Source organism: Onychostoma macrolepis, chromosome 21, assembly GCF_012432095.1.
Source record: "Onychostoma macrolepis isolate SWU-2019 chromosome 21, ASM1243209v1, whole genome shotgun sequence".
NCBI classification, from domain to species: Eukaryota; Metazoa; Chordata; class Actinopteri; order Cypriniformes; family Cyprinidae; genus Onychostoma; species Onychostoma macrolepis.
In genome coordinates, this window is record NC_081175.1 from 19,182,624 (window position 1) to 19,204,175 (window position 21,552).

The following is a 21,552-nucleotide window of genomic DNA, read 5'->3' on the forward strand; positions in this document are numbered from 1 at the left end:
CACACAGCACCCCATAATGACAGAAAAACACAGAATTGTTGACATTTTTGCAGATTTATTAAAAAAGAAAAACTGAAATATCACATGGTCCCAAGTATTCAGACCCTTTGCTCAGTATTTAGTAGAAGCACCCTTTTGATCTAATACACCCATGAGTCTTTTTGAGAAAGATGCAACAAGTTTTTCACACCTGGATTTGGGGATCCTCTGCCATTCCTCCTTGCAGATCCTCTCCAGTTCTGTCAGGTTGGATGGTAAACGTTGGTGGACAGCCATTTTTAGGTCTCTCCAGAGATGCTCAATTGGGTTTAAGTCAGGGCTCTGGCTGGGCCATTCAAGAACAGTCACGGAGTTGTTGTGAAGCCACTCCTTCGTTATTTTAGCTGTGTGCTTAGGGTCATTGTCTTGTTGGAAGGTAAACCTTCGGCCCAGTCTGAGGTCCTGAGCACTCTGGAGAAGGTTTTTGTCCAGGATATCCCTGTACTTGGCCGCATTCATCTTTCCCTCGATTGCAACCAGTCGTCCTGTCCCTGCAGCTGAAAAACACCCCCACAGCATGATGCTGCCACCACCACCATGCTTCACTGTTGGGACTGTATTGGACAGGTGATGAGCAGTGCCTGGTTTTCTCCACACATACCGCTTAGAATTAAGGCCAAAAAGTTCTATCTTGGTCTCATCAGACCAGAGAATCTTATTCAGGTGTTTTTTAGCAAACTCCATGTGGGCTTTCATGTGTCTTGCACTGAGGAGAGGCTTCCGTCGGGCCACTCTGCCACAAAGCCCCGACTGGTGGAGGGCTGCAGTGATGGTTGACTTTCTACAACTTTCTCCCATCTCCCGACTGCATCTCTGGAGCTCAGCCACAGTGATCTTTGGGTTCTTCTTTACCTCTCTCACCAAGGCTCTTCTCCCCCGATAGCTCAGTTTGGCTGGACGGCCAGCTCTAGGAAGGGTTCTGGTCGTCCCAAACGTCTTCCATTTAAGGATTATGGAGGCCACTGTGCTCTTAGGAACCTTAAGTGCAGCAGAAATTTTTTTGTAACCTTGGCCAGATCTGTGCCTTGCCACAATTCTGTCTCTGAGCTCTTCAGGCAGTTCCTTTGACCTCATGATTCTCATTTGCTCTGAAATGCACTGTGAGCTGTAAGGTCTTATATAGACAGGTGTGTGGCTTTCCTAATCAAGTCCAATCAGTATAATCAAACACAGCTGGACTCAAATGAAGGTGTAGAACCATCTTAAGGATGATCAGAAGAAATGGACAGCACCTGAGTTAAATATATGAGTGTCACAGCAAAGGGTCTGAATACTTAGGACCATTTGATATTTCAGTTTTTCTTTTAATAAATCTGCAAAAATGTCAACAATTCTGTGTTTTTGTCAATATGGGGTGCTGTGTGTACATTAATGAGGGAAAAAAATTAACTTCAATGATTTTAGCAAATGGTTGCAATATAACAAAGAGTGAAAAATTTAAGGGGGTCTGAATACTTTCCGTACCCACTGTATGTATTTATATTAGTGCTGTCAATCAAAAAACAAAAAAACAAAAACGAATTAAATCACACATTTTTTAAACAATTAATCGCAATTGATTGCGATTAATCTCACCTAACATTGAAGTTTTTGAATATACTTTTAGAATGCAAAAATTTCACATAAAATCTTCAAATTAATGTTGAAGCAACATTTAATGTTTCTGCGCTCATTTGACTAGCGCCTGTCACTGAAACGAAGTTGAGTGTGCGTCTCCTGTTCTGCGTCTAAATAAATGCCATTCTTTTTTTCAGATTTATTGTTAGTGTTTTGCCTTTATTGTGATACAACAGTGGAGAGCTGACAGGAAGCGAAGTGGGAGAGAGAGAGAGAGGGGGTGGGATCGGAAAAGGTCCTCAAGCACGGATTTGAACTCGGGATGCCCATAACGCAATGGCATTATATGTTGGCGCACTTGCCCACTAGGCTGTCGGTGGCAACAAATACTGTAAATGCAATTCTTGTCAAGAAAAAAGAGACAGAAGCAGCAGTTGTGAATGGGGTGACCAACCCTAGCTCCAACCTTGCATTAACTGCGAAAAATATTTTGGAAAAATTAATTGCTTGTGTTAACGCGCTAATTTTGACAGCACTAATTGTATGTGGTATCTAGCAAGTGTTTATGAATCTGGGTTGTAAATGCAGTGATAGCTGATTTGATCTCAGGTAGTAGGGAGCCATAAATTTAACTGAATTGGGAGCTAAATTCCTTGTAATGTAGTGCTTTTCAACAAGGTCTTCAACCTTAGATTGTTCTAGTGGGACGTTCATTGCAATTAGTGTACTGTAAGTCAGTTTAGATAAAGCGTGTTTGCTAAACGACAAGTTGTGAGCGAGTATTCCTTATGTAACAGAGCCGCATATTTCGCTGCATCTTCTGGAGTGTCGGTTGCAAAATGCTTTTGGTGAGTAATGTTTTGGAAATTGACTTGACATACATGATCCAAGTTGGTGTAGACGAGTTTTGACAACACTGTAGCAGCCTGTCTTTGAACCTTCCCATAAAACTCATAACTTTATCTGTTTGTGCACCTCTTTATCTATTTCCCAGGGGTTCTGCTGTGTTTCACTCCATCATATGGCATTTTCGGAGAAAGATGCGCTTGTAAGAATGTCTGTGTGAAAACAGACACACGTATACACTGATATGAATACACAAATCCACCCACACACGTGCCTTCTCCATCCCTCTCCTCATTTGATCGCTGCAGATTTTAAATTGGTGTCACTCTGCTCTCGCACTCTCAGCTCCATTTAAGGAGAGAATGATGGGTATGCGAGTAGAGTGTGTGTGCCTGTATGTGCGTGCCCTATCCGTCCTGCTCTTCTTCGCCTCTCTTAATTCCACATTACGTTAATGGCGTCTTTTTCTTGCTCAGTAGTGCAGGGCAATCCTGGGAAGAGAGGAGGCCAGCTAATGAAAAGGTAATGACATGCCGTCCACTGTCATAATGGCCAATTATCTCGCTCTCATATTCCGGCAATACATAGAGTGCTGAGTTCCCACTGTCTGTCTCACCCTGTAGATACTTTAATGAGCACTTAACGTCCCTCTTTTTCTCATTTTGCTCATCATTCAAGTGTTTTGGTCTAGTATTGTCATCTTTGGTCTAGTATTGTCATCTTTGGAGAGGTGTGCGTATTAGTGTGTGCGTACCTGTGTGCATGTGTACCTGCTTTAGGACTTACGAGTGGTGGAGGAGGTACACAGATTGCACTTGAGGTAAAGTACCATGTGTTTCATTTGAACATAAGATGGGTTAGAGCTCAGTCTGACATTATTAATCAGCCAGTAAATGTCAGTCAGGGATTGGTTTATTACGAGGTTCTCTGGAATACTTCATTCTGATTGGTTAATTGTGGCATCCTAATATTCATGTCACCCATGGCAACAATGTATTAGACTATCAGACCATGTCCAGTTAACTGAAACCGGTACACCTTTAAACCATGGAATTGCCATCTTGCACCTTCAGGTTTTTTTAATTAAATATTTTAATGCTTGTTTTATTTAAGTACATGTATTTACTTTAAATGTAGCGAAAAAAAAATGTAATTTAATATATTTATAAATATAAATAAAATAGTGTACTATTTTATTAAATAAAATATGTATGATGTTTTTCTATTTTACGCTTCCTATTGAGCCTTGTCGAGAAATAAAATAAAATGATATACATTTAAATGATAAAAATTATTTAAGAGTAAATAAGATAATGTATTCCTTTTCTATGTAGGCAGTAGTCATGCTATATATTATATTATATTTAGGGGTGTCAACGTTAACGTGTTAATGCATGCGATTGATCAAAAAAAATTAACGCGTTAATATTTTTTTAACGCAAATTAATCGTTTGATAAGGTTTGACCCCAACTTCTTCCCGTCATCGCAGCACGGAAGGTTATCATATCATTGTGTGGTGAGGGTACAGTACCAGTGTTGCCAGGGTCGCGGCACAAGTGGGCTGTTTTGAAAATACAGTCGCGGGAAAAAATGACAGAGCCGTGGGTTGCAGTTTTTTGGTATACTTTTATAATGTACCGCGGCCGCCCAAAGTGTATATAGACAAATAAAGATTAAAATACCGTATTGACCCGAATATAAGACAATGTTTTTTCCTTGGAAATACATCTGAAAAAACGCGTTCGTCTTATATTCGGGGTCTAGACTTTGACATGTCAATAACACACCCACAACAATAGGTGGCGCCAAAAACGCATAAAACGAGTGTGCCATGAAATATGTAATGTAATGTGTGTTGTAAAGATCGCGAATGAAAACAAATTAAAAAGAAAAGCTTACAGCAGCATGATCGTGACTGTCATGTTAGCCTGATGGGACCAAACTTCCTCTGTAAGTGATTTTAAAACATAAGACAGTACCCAGATTTGAAGACTACAATAAGATTTCACGTCTACTGATAATAACATTTTGGTAGGCTACTATGATAGCCTAATTGTTATATAATTCAGATGGGCTACCTGTTATTTCAATGGTATATCAAAATTTTCCAATGTCATTGTTGGTACATTTTACCAGTATTTACCCTACTTTCAAAACAAAAATTAGAATTGGAAAAATATGCAATATGAAAATAATATAAGAATAAATGTGTTTTACAGAGAGAGAAAAAAAAAAAAGATTTGGTTTTCAAAAAGCCTTTTTCCAACAGGTACATCTGGAAAAAGGGGGGTCGTCTTATAATCAGGGTCGTCTTATATTCGGGACAATACGGTAGATCCTTTTACTAATGTGTATTATACTTGGAATGTATCCCTGGCAACTTAAGAACGGAGAGGCGGTTGTAACATCACAAACAACGTGTGTTTCTGCCAGAGCAGCAGAAATAAACATAACAACAGCCACTATAGATTATATAAGATAATGAACAGACAATTACAATAGATATGGTCTGTATGTGAATTTCTTGAGTTGAATGTGTACATCTGAAATGCTAATTTGTGCAGCGATATAAAAGGCTATAAATAGCATATTTTAACAACAGTAAACGACCAAATTCCACATGTGATCGCAAAAGGAAGTTATTACAAACACTCGATGGTGGTTTGAAGTGAGTTCTGAGTAAAAGTATACTATTAATCTCATAAACTGTCTTATGAAGCATGATGCTAATGTTAGCTTTAATGCACCTGCAGAACAGGTCCAATTCTTCTTCATAATGCATTTTGTCAATACTTCACGTAAGGTCGCAAGAAATGTTTTGTTGTATTTATTTAGAAATACTTTTGATAATAGTTGGGTAAATGTATACTGGGATTGAGGCGATGTGGCTTGGTAAACGTTTTATTGCCAGTATAAAGGCTGATAATGGCTGAATAAAAACAAAAGAATAATGATAAAAGAATAATAAAGATTATGTCTCATACCTGGCGGAAGTGTGAAAGGTTCTGTTTCCTTAAACTAGTTTGTCATGCATTTCTTTTTCAACACATTTACAGGTAAATCCTAGTATTTTAAATTTGCGATTAATCATGATTAATCACAGTCCATGACTGTGATTAACGCGATTATTTTTTAATTGATTGACAGCACTAATTATATTATATTATATTATATTATATTATATTATATTATATTATATTATATTATATTATATTATATTATATTATATTATATTATATTATATTATATTATATTATATTATATTAGTGTTTGTCTTAGTATTTTGTCTTGTTTATGTATTATATAGTGTTTGCTAGGCTGATTGATTTGTACATTGTATTGGGATTTTTTTAAACAAGCTTTAAAATAATATACAGGTAAATTATAAATAATTTCTACTCAAATGTTTTACATCCATAAAGATGACGAATAGCATTAGTTTTCTCATCATGTTGTGGCATGGTGATTTGAACTGGCTTGATTGTTAGCACCTGCAACATGATTTATTTCTTCACAAGCAAGATATATTATGCTTTGGAACATGTTGGAGTAAAACTAAAAGTTTCCCAAAATAAAATAAAATAAAAGAAAAATACTTAAGAACAGAGTAAAAATACTTTGTTACTGTCTCCCATTGGGAGCTACACAAACCCTAGGTAATAGCTTATCCTGCAGATATACACACAAGTAAATATTAGCATTTTCCTGAACACACCGCAGTTACGATGCCTCCAGGTTTGCACATAGCTGCTCATAAATTTAGATTCTGAGAAGTGAAAAACACAGAGCAGATAAAGATTGCTGCTCTCAATCACACTGTGTGTGTCTCCTTGAATGTATATGTATGTGTGTGTGAGTTAAGGAGAATGAATGTTTACACACGGCCCTGCTGGTAAACTGCTGTTTTATGGCATTTTGCTCTCGGTGCAGGCGCAGTCAAACCTAGCCCTCCGGCTGCTGCTCTGTTATTACACTGCGGCGGCTGCCGTCGCATCTTCATAGACCCCAGCGCACAGCCGAGAATTCAGCTTAACCACATCAGACCATTAAAACACACCTATAACTGACTAATAGTGGCCATTACAAGTATCCTTTGGATGGGTAAAATAATAGCATCTATAAATCAGTGCTTACTGTGACATTCCATGCTTGTGGTGAACAATCTAGGGAAAAAAGCTAAGAGAAAGAGAAAAGAATAATAATCACTGGCCTCTGTAAATATCAGGCACTTGCAATTTTGCCCATGTTTGATTACTTTACACATCGTACTGCCTCCAGGCCTAATAATAATTAATCAGCTTGATTACAAAGTGGAAACTGTAGTGTCTGTGATCCCCTTGTGTGGAGGAAATGGCACGTATGAATCCTTCCTGACCATGCGGAGTCTGAGATCTCTCCAATTTTAAATGAAGCTTCCTCAGCTGCAGAGAAGTCAATACTGCCCATAGCTCGTCTCATTCCGCGTCACGCCGATGCAATTTACAGAGTCAATTTAAATGTCAGAGGCACACAGCATGGCCAAAACCACTTCGGTAATGTCATTAGAATCGAGTGAGCTGCCGCAGTGCATCTCTGTAGTATGGAAGGTGAGGGATGTGACCCCGCTCCAGGTGTCTGCTACTGTAAGGCTGCATTGCTTTGTTTCCCTTTTTTTAGCCTGGGAGAAGAGGTCAGGAAGTTGTCTGAGAAAAGTTTACCCAGGCAAAAGTTAGATTGGGCTGGATGGCCTCTGACATAATGTGGAAAACTGTAAAGTTAACATGTTCCTGTAATTGCTTGTTGAGGAATGACAGCAACTCTGGACTGACAGCAACAGTGCCAAACCAAGATAGTCTGGTTGTATCATTAGTGGCAGGGTTGTCATCATGTCATTTAAATTAAAACTGACCATACAACACAGGAAGTAGTAGTGGCTATCTCTATGTCAGTGTTCTATTGTTAGTTGTTCTATCTCGTTTTACCCTTAGATCATTCTATCTGTTGTTCTCTCTATAGTTCTATCTATTGTTCTATATATTGGTCTATCATATGTCTGTCAGTTGTTCTGTTTATAGATCTGTGTGTAGCTTCATCTATCATTGTAGTTATCGTGCTAGTTCTCTGTATTATTCTTTTATTCTATCTGGAATATAAACTTCAAGGTTTTTCTTTAAAAAGATGAAAAAAACAAAAACTATTTTGGTTTACCATTCAACAGTTTTATACAAATTTATTTGAATTTGGATTAATTTAAATTCCAATTTTACATTTAAATTCAGAGTAAAATTCTGCAACTTAATTCAAATTTAGGAATTGATTTGGATTGTGAAAGTTAAATTCTGAATGGTCCATTTTTATCCCAGTCATTTCCACCACCAATAGTACCCTTGCTTGATACACTCAAAAAAAAAAAAAAAATGCTGGGTTAAAAATAACCCAACTTGGGTTATTTGGCAACCCAGCGATGGGGAAATATTGGACAGAACACATGCTGGGTTATTTGACCCAGCTGGTTGGGTTAAATGTTTTTACCAAACATTCTGGGTTGTTTTATTTAAGTCATCCATTGTTAAAAAAAAAAAGAAAAAAAAAAAGTTATATTGCTGGCTTAAAATGCACTGGAAATTAAAGAAAAAAAACCACACAGAATTTCTAGAGGCAACAGCAATAATCAAAAGATGAACATTTATTATGTGTTCTTGATCTAAGCAAGAACAGATGGACAAAATACAAGACAAATTGAATTTATTTGGGTGAATACAGCATAGTTTACAATATTACATACATTTAAACTCATTTAACAAGCATTTTAGACATAAAAAAAATTTACATTTAAAAGTAGCATTTTAATTTAAGTGTGTTCAACCGTTCTTTGTAATCGCTTTTCACCGGAATAGAGCTAATTATCGTGCCGGTGTGTCGCCGAAATCGGAGCTGATGGGCTGCTCTTTGCAGGAAACTGCAAAATTCAGACTGTGGCCTCATGTTTCACTCGTAGCTGAAAGATGCCGTTACCGACTCCAAAACCTGCCCATAAACAAACAGTACTAAGATTAGAGAACATATTTTAACATCAAATTAAATTTAACTCAGTACTATACCGAATAAAATCCATTTATGTTATGCAAGGCAAAAGGCATTTCAATCAAACGAAGCGACCGCTTCTGTAGCAGCTGACTGACATTAAAGACACAGTAAAGACTTTATAAATGAATTAAAATGTAAACAAACCTTTAGTTTGCTGAAGAAGTGAACCAAATCATTCAAGGATGCTTCATTCTCCTTGTAGCACATGCAAGTGACGATTCTCTATCAACCAATCATCATTCTGCAGTGAGTCTAGCTCCACCCTTTAGGTACCAGAATACTGTGCTAGGTACCCCAACGGAAGGGTCCCAAAAAAGTGGTACGGTACGGTTCACAACTTCTGACAATAGAAATGGAAATAATTGCGTATCGTACTGTACTAAACCATACCGATTGGTGGAAACGAGCCATTAGTAACAAATCTCATTACTTAGAATTGAATCTGCAAAAACTCTGCATTAGAAGTTTTTTGGAAGAACTTTCTGGAGCATCTAAAAACAAGCTTTGCTGCGCCCTACCATACCTTGATTTACTCCACTTCTCACGCTCTCTTTTCATCTCCTCCCTCCAACGATCTCTGTCTTTTCCCTGCATCTGTCCTCATCCTCAACTGGTAGCTATGCATTAGCCTCTCTATAGTGTTTCTGGAATGAGTGCTGGGAGCTGGGGAAGTGCCATAGCTCCCCAGGTTTCTGTGGTATTCTGCCCTGAATACTCAGCTCGTACGCTCAGAGACAGAACCCTTGTATGTTGAAGAGACCTTTGATCTTCCGGGGTCTCTCCCCAGGTAGATTGCTTGCCGTGTCAGACCCCTTGAAGTTTTAGAGGGGGGTATTATAAGAAGAAAGCCAAATATGAGATGGGACCAGAATGCTTTCCAGTTTAAGACTTTGCTCAAGCTTACTCAATCCCTGTCCTCTCACAGTTCCTCCTTGCATACTAGGCCAAGGCTAACTAGGGTGCTCAGTAGTTGAAGATATAAAGAGATAGATCCTCTTCCTGTCATTCCAATTCAAATTCCAATTTAACTTCCTGTGTGGCCAATTCAGTTCAAATTCACACTCATGAATTGAAAAGGAGCCTCTTGCCATTAGAATAACGTTGAGTAATAACAAACTTCAGTGTCCTGTGACTGCTCCTCTCCCCCTGCAGATCATCCATCACTTAGTATTCGCCATTCACTTGCCTTCATCCTTAATGAACCTCTTTTGTTCTGTAAGGAGTATTCAGCCCTTAAATTGTTCAGAGTTGTAGTATCCAAAACAGACCTATTTAAATGTAATGGGGAAAGAGGCTGTTAGCTGTTCCTCACGATATACACTGATGAAACAGTAATTAGTTAAGGTCTGATTAAAGCCTGATTAGTGCCGTAGGGGTGGTGAGCAGCTCTTGTGTTGGGGGCTTTAAGGTCTTTGGGTGAGGCCTTTGGTAATTGATGCTGTCTTTGTAGTGTAATACTTTAATCTGTGTCAGCTTGTTTCTTGCTCTCATCAGGGTGTGTTTTAGTCTGTTAGCGCTCACAGATCTCACAGGCCTCCGACTCTGCCACTGACATGGATCTCACAAGCTGTGCATCATTCATATTTCTTACATGTCAGGGTAGTTATATCCACAGCCCCTGGGTGAGTAACATGCCACAGCAACAGGACCATTAGGTTATTGGTTTGAAGCCTTTAGCTGACTGGCTTAGCATTATAAATATTTAAAGAGAAAAAGAGGCAGAGAATGAAATTAATGCAGTGTCAGAAATGTAGATACAGGTAGATGTTTCAAATCCCAATTAACTTTTTGGTCCGTAGGCTATCCTTTACAGAGCCAAGAAGGTACCGGGCCCTGACTTGCTTGAAAATTGACTTTGTTGACTTTGACTGTGTTCACCTTTGATAAATCTGGACAAGCCACGTGAGGTTTGTTCCTACATTGTATTTTCAGGACCTTTAACCAGAGGTTAGTTTAACACCATGTTGTACCTCAGGCAGTAGTTCTCAAAAGCTTGCCTCAAGCATCTTGGGGAGAACTTGAACTACTTAGGAGGGTTTTAGCTCACATCTGGCCAAATGCACCTTTCCGTTTTTTTCATTTATTATTGATTGGAATAACCTTCTCTGAGGTGATGCAGTGTTTTTGGGGAGTTTACTAGCATATCAGTTTCATACAGTACAGCTTGTTAGACAATTCAGCTAAAAGACAGCTAAACCTCTTCAAAATTGGAATTGATGGCTAGGTATGAGGTTACAGCTTCTCATCTGTAACACTGATCAGTCATTGTTTTCTAACCTCTGTAAATGTTCTGGGAAAGTTACTAGAGAACAGTTATTTAATGTTCTGTTTACATTATTTTCAAAAACAAATAAAACCGAAAAAGAATGTTCATGAATTTGTTCCCAGAAACAGATGAGAACCGTAGTGTAACATAAAGCAAATGTTCTGTATTTGCATGCAGCAGCATGGCTGTCCTAGCTAACGTTGCACAACTACTCCAGCCTTCAGGTAAGCTTGGTTGATTATGATGTTTGGCTACACTTCCTCTACACCAATCCCAAATTTCCCTGATCTCATGAAGAGTCTTTATTTGTGGCAATTCTCCTTGCTCACAGTTTGGTTTTAGGGAGGAAAGTGACGAACATGCTGTTTGACGGCTCAGTTTTGTAACCTTTAAGAGCGGTCTAAGAATAAATGTCCTGATAAACACTTTGTGATGGCTCACTGCTTGTTTTACCTTGAAATCCAGACAGCCCTGCAGCATAGAAAGGTCAGCATCCTTCCATGTGGTGCTAATTACCAAGCTCATTGGCAGAGAGGGGTCTCTGTCTCTCTGAACTCTTCAAGATCAGGGGATCCGACTGTGATGCTGTGTGTTGAGTCTACCATGTTGTCTTTGTTCATGGCTTGTTTGAACACAGCAAGTGAATGTGCCCTAATAGAGAAAGGTGCTATATTCAATTATTAGCTGTTTCCTAGCTTCCCCCAGACTCGCACTGCTCCCTCTCTCCAAAATAATGCCCTCCAAAGATTTGTCAGCAATTTTCAGGTGAACTCTTAGTATTTTTGTGGGAAGGTTTATTTATGGCTATGAAAAACATAAACCTAAAATTAACCATTATTTAATATTCAGTTTAAGGTCTTTTTAGGTTGTCACAAAAAAACAAACAAAAAAAAAAAAACCTTCCATGCAGTGTTGTTTATGGTTAATCTAATCTAAACCTAAAAAGAATGTTCTTTAAACATTTCCCTCACGTCGGTGTATGTAGGGCCCTATGGAAACGTGGATTGAATTTGCCAAATTTTGGATGGATATATCAAAGGTAGGCCAGTACACTTAAATCAAAATGCAATATGGACTAGTGTTTGTTAATATTAAGCTGCAAAAATACCATTTAAATATGAATTCTGCATGTTCTGCATGTCTCTCTGTAAATGAATGCTGCAGATGCGTGGTTTCATTCACTACACACTTGCTGAAGCGCCTGTGATGCTCGCTGTGTTTTCAGCCTCTGCCGCCTCAATATATGAGTGAATGAACACATAAACATCATCTCTAGAACTGCTCTCGGAGTCACTTCATGAGCATTTTACCGTTTCTTTTGAGAAGAGCTATCATCATATTAAAGGTCTTCACAGCAACCTGTCACAGTAAAAGTTTGGTTTAACTTGAAGAAACAGTGACAGAAAGATTACTTAATATAATGATAGTATTACTGCTAATACAGTTCTTAATAAAAAAATATTTTCAAAACAATATTTACCAGAAAAGTATTAATATTTAATGAAACCATTAAAATGGAAGCCAGAAAATTAATGGAAAACAGAATTTGTTAAAAAATAAAATTTAATTTGAGAAAAAAAGAAAACATATGTCGTAGGGGCCTTGAAAATGTAATTAATGTTTAATATTGTGAGTTTCATTATCTCAATTAATTAGACATGCTTTTTGATGAATAAAATGTAATTCAAACATTAAAAAAAAAGAGTATAGAAAAAAAAATGGAACTTGGAAAAAAATTCATAGGGCCTTATGAGAACATTGGTTCCTATGGGAACCAGTTCCTAATTTTCTGCGTTTGCTGGTTTCCTATGGATCTGCTTGTCTGTAGCTTATGTGCTAACCATTAACCTTCAAGTTAGTTATACATTTGTAAGTATACTGAGCATGTTTGAGTATCTTTTTTATTTTAAAACTCTTGCCACACTTGAAAGTCTGTGTGTTTTCACTGCTGATAGATTATCATAAGCGCTGCATCACTCTTTCTCCATCGAACACACTGTGTCGTTCTTGTGGTCAATCCCTGAACCACCATATTGATTTTCATCAGCTGTTCGGCCCTCCAGTGTCAGGTGCGGAGCTGAGATGTTGTTATTTTTATGTGGAGATCGATGGTCTCTCATCATACACAAGCTTCTATTTATTTTGCTACTCTAATCTGTCTATTTGGCCTCATACAGACACGGTCCTGGCTACAGAATATGGAATAGATTGTGTTTTTTGTTTTCTTTTTCTTTTCGATTCCCTTCTCTGCTCCCCCTCATTACAGGTCCACTCATATGTGCCAAGATTGGCATGAATTGTAATGAATCTGGCCTGATGTTTCACTGCCCATTAGTGAAGGCTTATCTTACTGTCCACGTAGCCTCTGGTTGGAGGAGCGTAATGGTGAACTATTGAAACATTTATGCTTTTTGTGTTTGCTAGCAGATATAGACTGATATTTGGCTTTCATTTGTAATTTTAATGTTTTTTGTATGTTAATTTCTTGGGCATGAGCTTATCTATAGACCGAATCTGAGCCAAGACTGGAGGAAGATGAAGAGGAGGGATAGGAAAACAACATCACATATGAGCGTTGGGTGGAGGTTATGAAGGTCAAAGCCAAAATGTCAGTGCGTGATCTACTCTTGGTGTTTATCGCACATTTCTCCTGAGGACGTCCCACCACGTGCCTTCCCAGACCTCCACCCTCAGCACACCCACCATCTCTTTCTTCTCACATCATCCTTCCATTTTGCTCTTCGTCTTTCTTTTGGATAAGGAACAAGCATTGCCTGGAGGCCTGTGTCTCTTTCTGACTTTCACTTCCTTGGTTCGGTACCTCTCCATTCGTCTCTCGTGCACATTTGCGTTCTCTTGTTTCCCTGCAGGTTTCTCTTCCTCTCCTTCATTCTTCTCCGCCTGCACATGGGCCAGAGAGCAGCTTTGTTTATTTCTCTTACCCACGTCCACCACCCAGCAGCCAATTCTGTCTGTTTTGAAGTCACCAGGATCAGAAATGGTGGGATGAAAGGAAGGAAGTAAGTAAGGAAAGAAGGTAGATATATAGAAAAAAGACAGGAGAGAAGGAATAATTATCTTTTTCCTGAAAATATTTTTTTATATATATATATTATTCAGTTTTTTTTTTTTTACAGATTTGCAGCCATCCATCCATCTGTCCATCCGTCCATCCGTCCATCTAATGTTTTATGTGATGGTGTATGTGTGTGTTTGCCCATATGTGTGTTTATGGGAGAGTATATGCTGGAATCCAAGAATTGCTGTGTAATATCAAGCGTTTTATCTGACACCCAAAGGAAATTAAATATTGAGACTCATCTGGCTCACAAGCTTGATTTATATATATTTTTCTGCTTTCGTTTTAGTCTGCCAAATCTGTGAATACTCATTTAAATTTTTGTTCATTAATATTCTGCATCTATGCATGCTCTTCTGACATTTTAAATGGTGCTGGTTGAAAAATTGATCAATTATGTTTTCCATCACGAAGCCAAAGTTTCTGAAAAGAAGAAAAAGAAAATGGTGTTTTTGTTGTACAGTGGAGAAATTCCACCGCATGAAGCAGAATCGCAAAAAATAATATTTCCAAACAGGTCTTCTCGCATAGATGCCATTGTTCGAATATTGACAGCTCCATAGGGCCACTGTGTTTACAGTTTTTGGGAAAGTCAGCCTACGAATGGCTTACTCGCAGCTGTCTCTGCACAAAAAGCCATAAAAAGTGTTTTAACATTGAAAAAGTGACACACATCACCTTAAAACAGTCCCTGATCTTACTGAACCAAGTTTGTTAGGACTCAGGAGATCATGAAAATCTGCTTCTGTCTTTGGGTCTTTTTTTTAGGGTTTTCTTAACATGCACTTTTTGTTACATACATAACTCCACTGCTAAATTTTAGCCTGATGCTCAGCAACTTTACTCTCTACTTTATGTCTAGCTCAGATGCCACTGAAATTCCCTATCTGCGCAGTTTTTACTCAGCCAATCACTGTCTGCTGGAGGCATTTCAGCTTATAATGACAAGAAGCAGAGGAATCGAAAACAATTATTGAAAGAAGAACAGCAACAAGGCCTGCTGCCGGTGCGGCAGCTAAAACTGATGCTGCTATATAGCATCATCTGTTCCGTAACTGAGCGATCTAACTGCATTAGAGAAACCGCAGATTACCACAATCAGGGTTGTGATTATAGCAGAACGGCAATGATGTTTATGTGGTGATTTGTGATCGGGGTGCATGATGATGAGGTTGTCCAAGGAATTAGACATAAATTTTATGCAATCAAACCACGTCAAAGAAACAATTGCAAGAGTGTATTTTTGTGTATAATGATGGCAAAGCTGAATTTTAAAGAAAAAATTAAAGCTGTAAATAGAATAGGTGCACTGGTAAAGGTGGTAATTCAAAGTAATTCATTGTGTCGTGTTATGCAAATTATTTATTAAAGGATTTAAACCTATGGGTGAGGGGGTGTGATTAATTGTGGTATTTCATGTCATTTTTTTCATCTTAATTAATTGCACCAGATTAATGTATTTAATTGACACCCCTAATTAAATTAGAAAATGCAAAATAGCATTTTCACTAGTTCTCTCACACTAGACACCACTGTCAACGAATGAGTTCCCATTGCTCTCAGTGACACATTTTGTTAAAGTGCAAGTAGTTTTACTCTGCTCTCACTTGCTCTTTTTCACACCTTAAAACATGTTCTCTCTCATTCTCTCACTATTTATTTTGTACACATACATTCCACTTCATTTCTCCTTTGATGATTTTTTTGGACTGATTTTTTCCTGCTTCGCTTTGATTAATCACAATTCTATCTTTTCTCACTCTGTCTTACTGTTTGTACATGTACAGTTCGCTTTGTCATTCTATTTTCATCACATTTTTCTTGGTTTGTCATTTCAGTGCATATGTGTTAAGCATCTGAATGACTCTGTGAGGAAACGTTTAACAAAGACGCTGAAAAATTTCACTCTCAGGCTTCCTCCATCCTGTCTGGGAAATATGAAAATATTTTTGCGACTGTCCCTTTAGCACAGACCTGCTCTGAGTCAAAGAGAAAGTGGTGAATCATTTGTGAAGTAATGTTTGCACATGTTATAGGCTATTCTCTGAGGACACCATCAGGCAGAAAACACGGAGAGACATATGCACGCCTGAGTCTTCACCAGCAGTGAGCGTGTCCTTAAATCCTTTGCTGATTATTTATTCATTTATTCATTTATTTACATACTTTCTTAGTCTTAGACTTTACACACTTGCTTAGACCATTACAAACCAGAATAATTTAAAGAAAAGTAGAAATCAATACTATTCTAACCTGTTTAACCTACTCTATTAAGTTATTTATTTTTATATAATGGTAACTTGTAAAAAGCATTCATGTCCTGGTAAAACCATGAGGAAACACTCAAAAACGCTGGCGTCAGGTAGGTAAAACCTGGAGATGAAGCAATGCGTTTATGGAATACTGTGAAAGGAAATTTCTGTTCCTTGGTGACAGACAAAAACACACTTATTTTACTACTTCTTTTGGGACTGTTTTGACAGACTAAAAATATAGAATCAAACTGGCTAAAACTAGTCTACAACATAAGTTATTTGATTTTAACTTTATGTTGTGAGAGTGATATCGCTTAAAGTATAGCTCTTTTCAAAATATATATATATATATATATATATATATATATATATATAGTGCATTATAATACACTGGCAATGAAAATAATGTTTAGATAAGATGTAGAAACAACCTGGGAGTAGACTAAGAAATAACACAGCTTACCTTATTATATCTTTCTGTTTTCAATAGTCTCAGTTAGACTCATTTGTTATACACCCACCACAGTGTTCTTTGTAAGGAGGACAATATTGAACCTTATTGATCCTGATGGATCAGCTTTGATGGATGGAGGCCTTTCATAATAGCCAGGGTGGTCTCTAACCACAGGTGGAGTAAGGCTTCAATAGATAAGGTTGTGATTGCTATTGTAGTCTTTACAAATGTGTGTGCGCTTTGAAACGAATACTTAGAAGTGTGTTCAATCTTAAGAATACATAAGTGTTTGACTTGATTACATTTCAGAACTTTTCACAACTATATCCAAACAAACCCCGGCATACTTAAAACACAGTACTTGAGCAGTTAAAATATTCATCCTTAGTATTTTGAAATCATATTAATCAGATCATATTAATTGATAACCCCTTCCTAGATTTACATAGGAGGGCTTATATTTGTAGTGTACTGGAGATTTGTTTCAAATGGGAAGTTTTGATGAAACAAAATGTATTTGTATTCACTGACTGCGCTGATGTTTAATTAAGTCACTGGCATTAAATAAGTGTTCAGAGATCTGGAGAATTAAACAATGAGCAGCAGTATACAGTTTCCAGCTGATGTTGCTCCAGGTTTACATGTAATCTCTATAAAAAGAGCTATGTTTGGAAACCTTCACCATGATTTAATGGCTTACTTTATAGTAAATAGGGCTCACATGCTCATCCAGGCTCAGTAATGCAGCCTTTCCAATTTTCCAGATCTAAAGTAACTTTAGGCGATACATTTACTTACGCAGATGAAAGATTTTTATCCATCGATCACTGCTTTTCATCTTTGTTTGCAAAGCAAAGTCAATAATCCACTCTCCTTGGATCATTATTACATCATTATCACTCTGGAGTTTATTTTAACCTCCCAAAACCCCAAATATCTTCCAGGCATTGCTTGCATTTAATTGTATGTCAAGTCTTTTGAACTTCAAGGTGCCTTTGGGGGTCTCTCAGACATAAATCATATCGCACGGAAAGTCGACTTAAGGTGGGTCTATGAATCACAGTTTTGAGAGGATAGCTTCTGGCCCTCAGGGAAGTCAAACTTTTAAAAGTGCATTTAACTTTAGAGGACTTTCCAGAGGCTTGGTTCCATGTTTGCCATCTGTTAATGCATCAGAACAGGACAGTATTGTTTATTGATTGAGCCGTCTAATTGTTAGCAGTATCTAAATGAGGTGCGAGCGGGCATGTGCGCCTGTGCGTGTCTCGCTCTTGCCGTCTCTCCTGGGTTTAGTCTGTCTGAGTTGACACGTCTACATATGACAGCGCAAAACTCAAGAGACTTCACTGTTCAATTATTGATGAATATTTTGTCCTTTTTTTCCACTTCCACTTGTTCTGTCTTTCTGTTGTTTTTCTTGGCTACCAGGGAAAAGAATAATAAAAGGACTCTGAAACATTTTGTCCTTTTCAAGAAAGACGGCAATGATTTCCTCCCCCCCCCCTCCCCCTTGTGTCTTTGTCCTCATATGTACTCTACTTCTCTTTGGAGAAACTTGTCAACTATCGGAACCATCTTTAGTTCACCTCACATTTAAGCTGCCGTTGCATTTCTTTTCTCTCTATTACTTGTCTTGTACAAACGCACATTGTTTTTCTCCCTTTCTCTTGAGTTTTGTGAAGTGAAACAGATGGATTTTAGAACTAACTGTCATTTACATTAAATTCACAGTGCACATTGTTACATAAAAGGGTCCGGTTACGTTCTGTTATTCTGCCTGAAACTGTCAGTCATCATGTTTTTCCTGTTCATTCTTTTGTTTCCATGCTTACTGCAATCTGATGTAAAAACCATCTTGGCACTAGCAAAAGTCAGTTGCTTAAAATGCACCTATTTGTCATTTTCAGCCGTCTCCATCCTCTCGCTCACTCTCTCTCTCTATGAAATCAGGAGTCCCTGCAATGAGGATCATTAGTTTGCTATAAAGAGGAAGTGTCATTGTTTCCCCAACATGGTTTATCAATTATTCACACGTGATTAATAGAGTCTGCAAAGTGTTGCACAAATATATCAATATGACTCGCTTCAGGGATTACCAACAAACAATGCGAATCATTTTCGAGGATGAGGAAAAAGGAAAATAATTGTGGCATGACTTTGAAATAAGTTGTTAATCTTGTATCGCCACCTTCATAGAGATGCTGGCGCGTTTGCAGTAAAAGATTTAAATAAACACTCCCCTCGCTGGGCTTTGAAGATGCCACATGAAAGGAGCCTCAACCACGAAGGCTTATTCCAGAGCAAAGCCCACTGCGCTCACAAAACAACTTGCGCCGCATAAAATATGGAAAAAATCGCAACTTGTCATTTTCTCTCTCTGCAGGCCCGGGCGATTGTGGCTGGTTGCCTGCTCTGAATACAAGCAAAGAGGAAATTAAAGATGGTCTTAAGATAAGAGAGCTGGCTGATAGTCTTAATGTTATTAGTATTGCTGGAAGCACTCACGGCAAAGCCTTCTGGGTATCGTGCGGTCGCAGCGATGACACTGTGGGTTTCTAAGTAGTTGTAGGTGTGGAGATTTGAACAACTAGAAGTTTTATATTCACGATATAGCGTGTTTTCACAACCCGTACTTGGCATAGGTTTATCAGTGTTTTTTTTTTTCTTTTTTCTTTTTTCAATATACTGCTGTACTAAAGGTCTGCTGTTATCTGGTAAATAAATGTCAAAGAAGCGTAACATATTTACTTTACATTTTCATTTTTTAACACAAAGTACTTCTGAATGCAGTGTTTGACATCCCAATGAGTAAATTAACTGACCTAGTTAAAATAATAATAATATAATGTTTTAGAATTGTGGACTTAATATACCATATTTTCATGTTTTTTGTTGCAAAATATTCAGATTTAGAAAAAAATTGTTATCATAAACACACTTGCAAAGCATTGTACGATTGCTGAGTTAGAGGTGTTTCTAGGTCAACATATTTTGTTGACCCTGGAACAACATTTTAATTCAAAATTTAGTTTTGACCATATCCCTAGACCTAAACCTAACCTTATGAGTAATCCCTAAAATCAGAGGAAATGATAGATGAATGACACTGATGTACAAGCACCAAACATTGATTATAAGCCTAAACTTCACAAAAACTATGCTTCAAATCTGATTGATTAATCACAATGTTGTTCCAGGGTCAACAAAGATGTTGATCCAGGAACATGGTAAAATCAGGTTCTGCGTATCATTGCTTTAGTAGTTAGATGGGCAAGTGTCATTCAAAAATGACAAAAAAAAAAAAAAAAAAATATATATATATATATATATATATATATATAAAAGTAGACTGCCTTGTGTCAAACATGGTGTCGCAATCAATCACACCTGAGAGCCGATGACGTTGACATTGATGTGAAACTATGCACAGTGGGTCTTTAGCAAAAGGCGTATATTTTTCATCAGCTCCCAGATGATTAAAAAATGGATTTAAAAAATCATTTACGTTGGATGTTTTATACTTGGATCAGGAATAATGGTCACACTTTATTTTAAGGTCCAGTTCTCGCTATTAATAAACCATTTACTATGACTTTTGCATCAATAAACTCCTAATTTTCTGTATATAAATAGTTAGTAAGGTAGTTGTTAAGTTTAGGGGTATGTTTAGGGATGCAGAATATGGTCATGCAGAATATGTGCTTTATAAGTACTAATAAACAGCCAATATGTTAATAATAGGCATGCTAATAAGCAACGAGTTAACAGTGAGAATTGGTCTAAAGTGTTACCGGAATAATATATTTTCATGTGAAACAAAATGTCAAATTTGGAACAAATTTGCTATCTTAAGCAGCTGCAAACTGTTGTGCCATCGCTTTAGTGGTCAGTTGGGTCACAGTAATCCTGTCTGTGCTGGAAAATACAGTTCCGTTCATTGCAGTAAAAGCCACCAAGTCGACGGAGGAGTACCTCTTCCTGTCCCTGTGTGTAAATCAGAAGAGCTCCTCTGTCTGCTTAAAAGCAGCCGCGCTCTAGTTCAATTCATTAGTGCTGCCCTGTTGCCTTTTACACCTTCAGACTGCGCTGACACAGCCATAGATCAGGGCAAGGGGAGAGAGGGAGGCCGACTCAGAACAGGAGACGCCTGAGAATTGATCATACCTGTCTTCCAACTTCTGCAGGAGTGAGTGGCAAAATATAAGGTGGGAAAGAGGAGAAAGGACAAGAGAGGAAATAGAGGGACAGTCCTAAAAAGTAAAAGGGAATGGGCCAGTCAGAGAAAAGCATTGAAGGAACCTCTTTGCTATGTGTGATTTATTCTTTCTCCCTGACAAAAGTGCTGTGAAGGTCGTAAACTGTTCTCTGGCACGCGGCCTGCAGCCTGCAGCCCGCTGTGTGGCACAGTAGCTGCCTACAGCTTTCATCAGTGCTTTAGTTTATATATTGCGTTTGTTTACAAGTTTATCTGAACTAATTAATTTAACGGCAGAATAATTACATTAATTTAACATAACAACAGGGTTTGAGTGTTTATTTCCCATGACAAGTCTAACTGAAAGCAAAAATGCTGGGCAACACAATCACAGACAATCCAGGGCTGTTTTGTAATCTGTTCAACATCAGTCCATTTTATTATATTTGTTTTTATAAATGTTCAAGAGTAATTATATTAAAAATGTATAATATATATATTTACAATATTTCTAGATTATATAATATTTTGACCTTCCAACTTTCTATTTATCAAAGAATATATATATATTTTTTTTAAATATACAGTATATATATATATATTTTTGTACTGTATTATTATTATTATTATTTTTTTTTTTTCAGTAAAATTTGCTGCAACAGATTTTTAAGCTGGTGGTTGTCTCTACTGTTCTTTTCAGTTTTTCCTAAATTTTCTATTTTCACACAATACTATTTAATGGTGGTATATTTGTACCAAATTGTACAATCATGTCCACTGCCATAGGTTTGACC

The 21,552-nt window shown here is 37.6% G+C and overlaps 1 protein-coding gene across 1 annotated transcript in view; it reads left to right on the forward strand.

The window, feature by feature from the left end:
• Window positions 1–21,552, forward strand: part of unc5da (unc-5 netrin receptor Da) — a 201,987-nt gene that overhangs the window by 18,924 nt on the left and 161,511 nt on the right. The window lies entirely within an intron of this gene.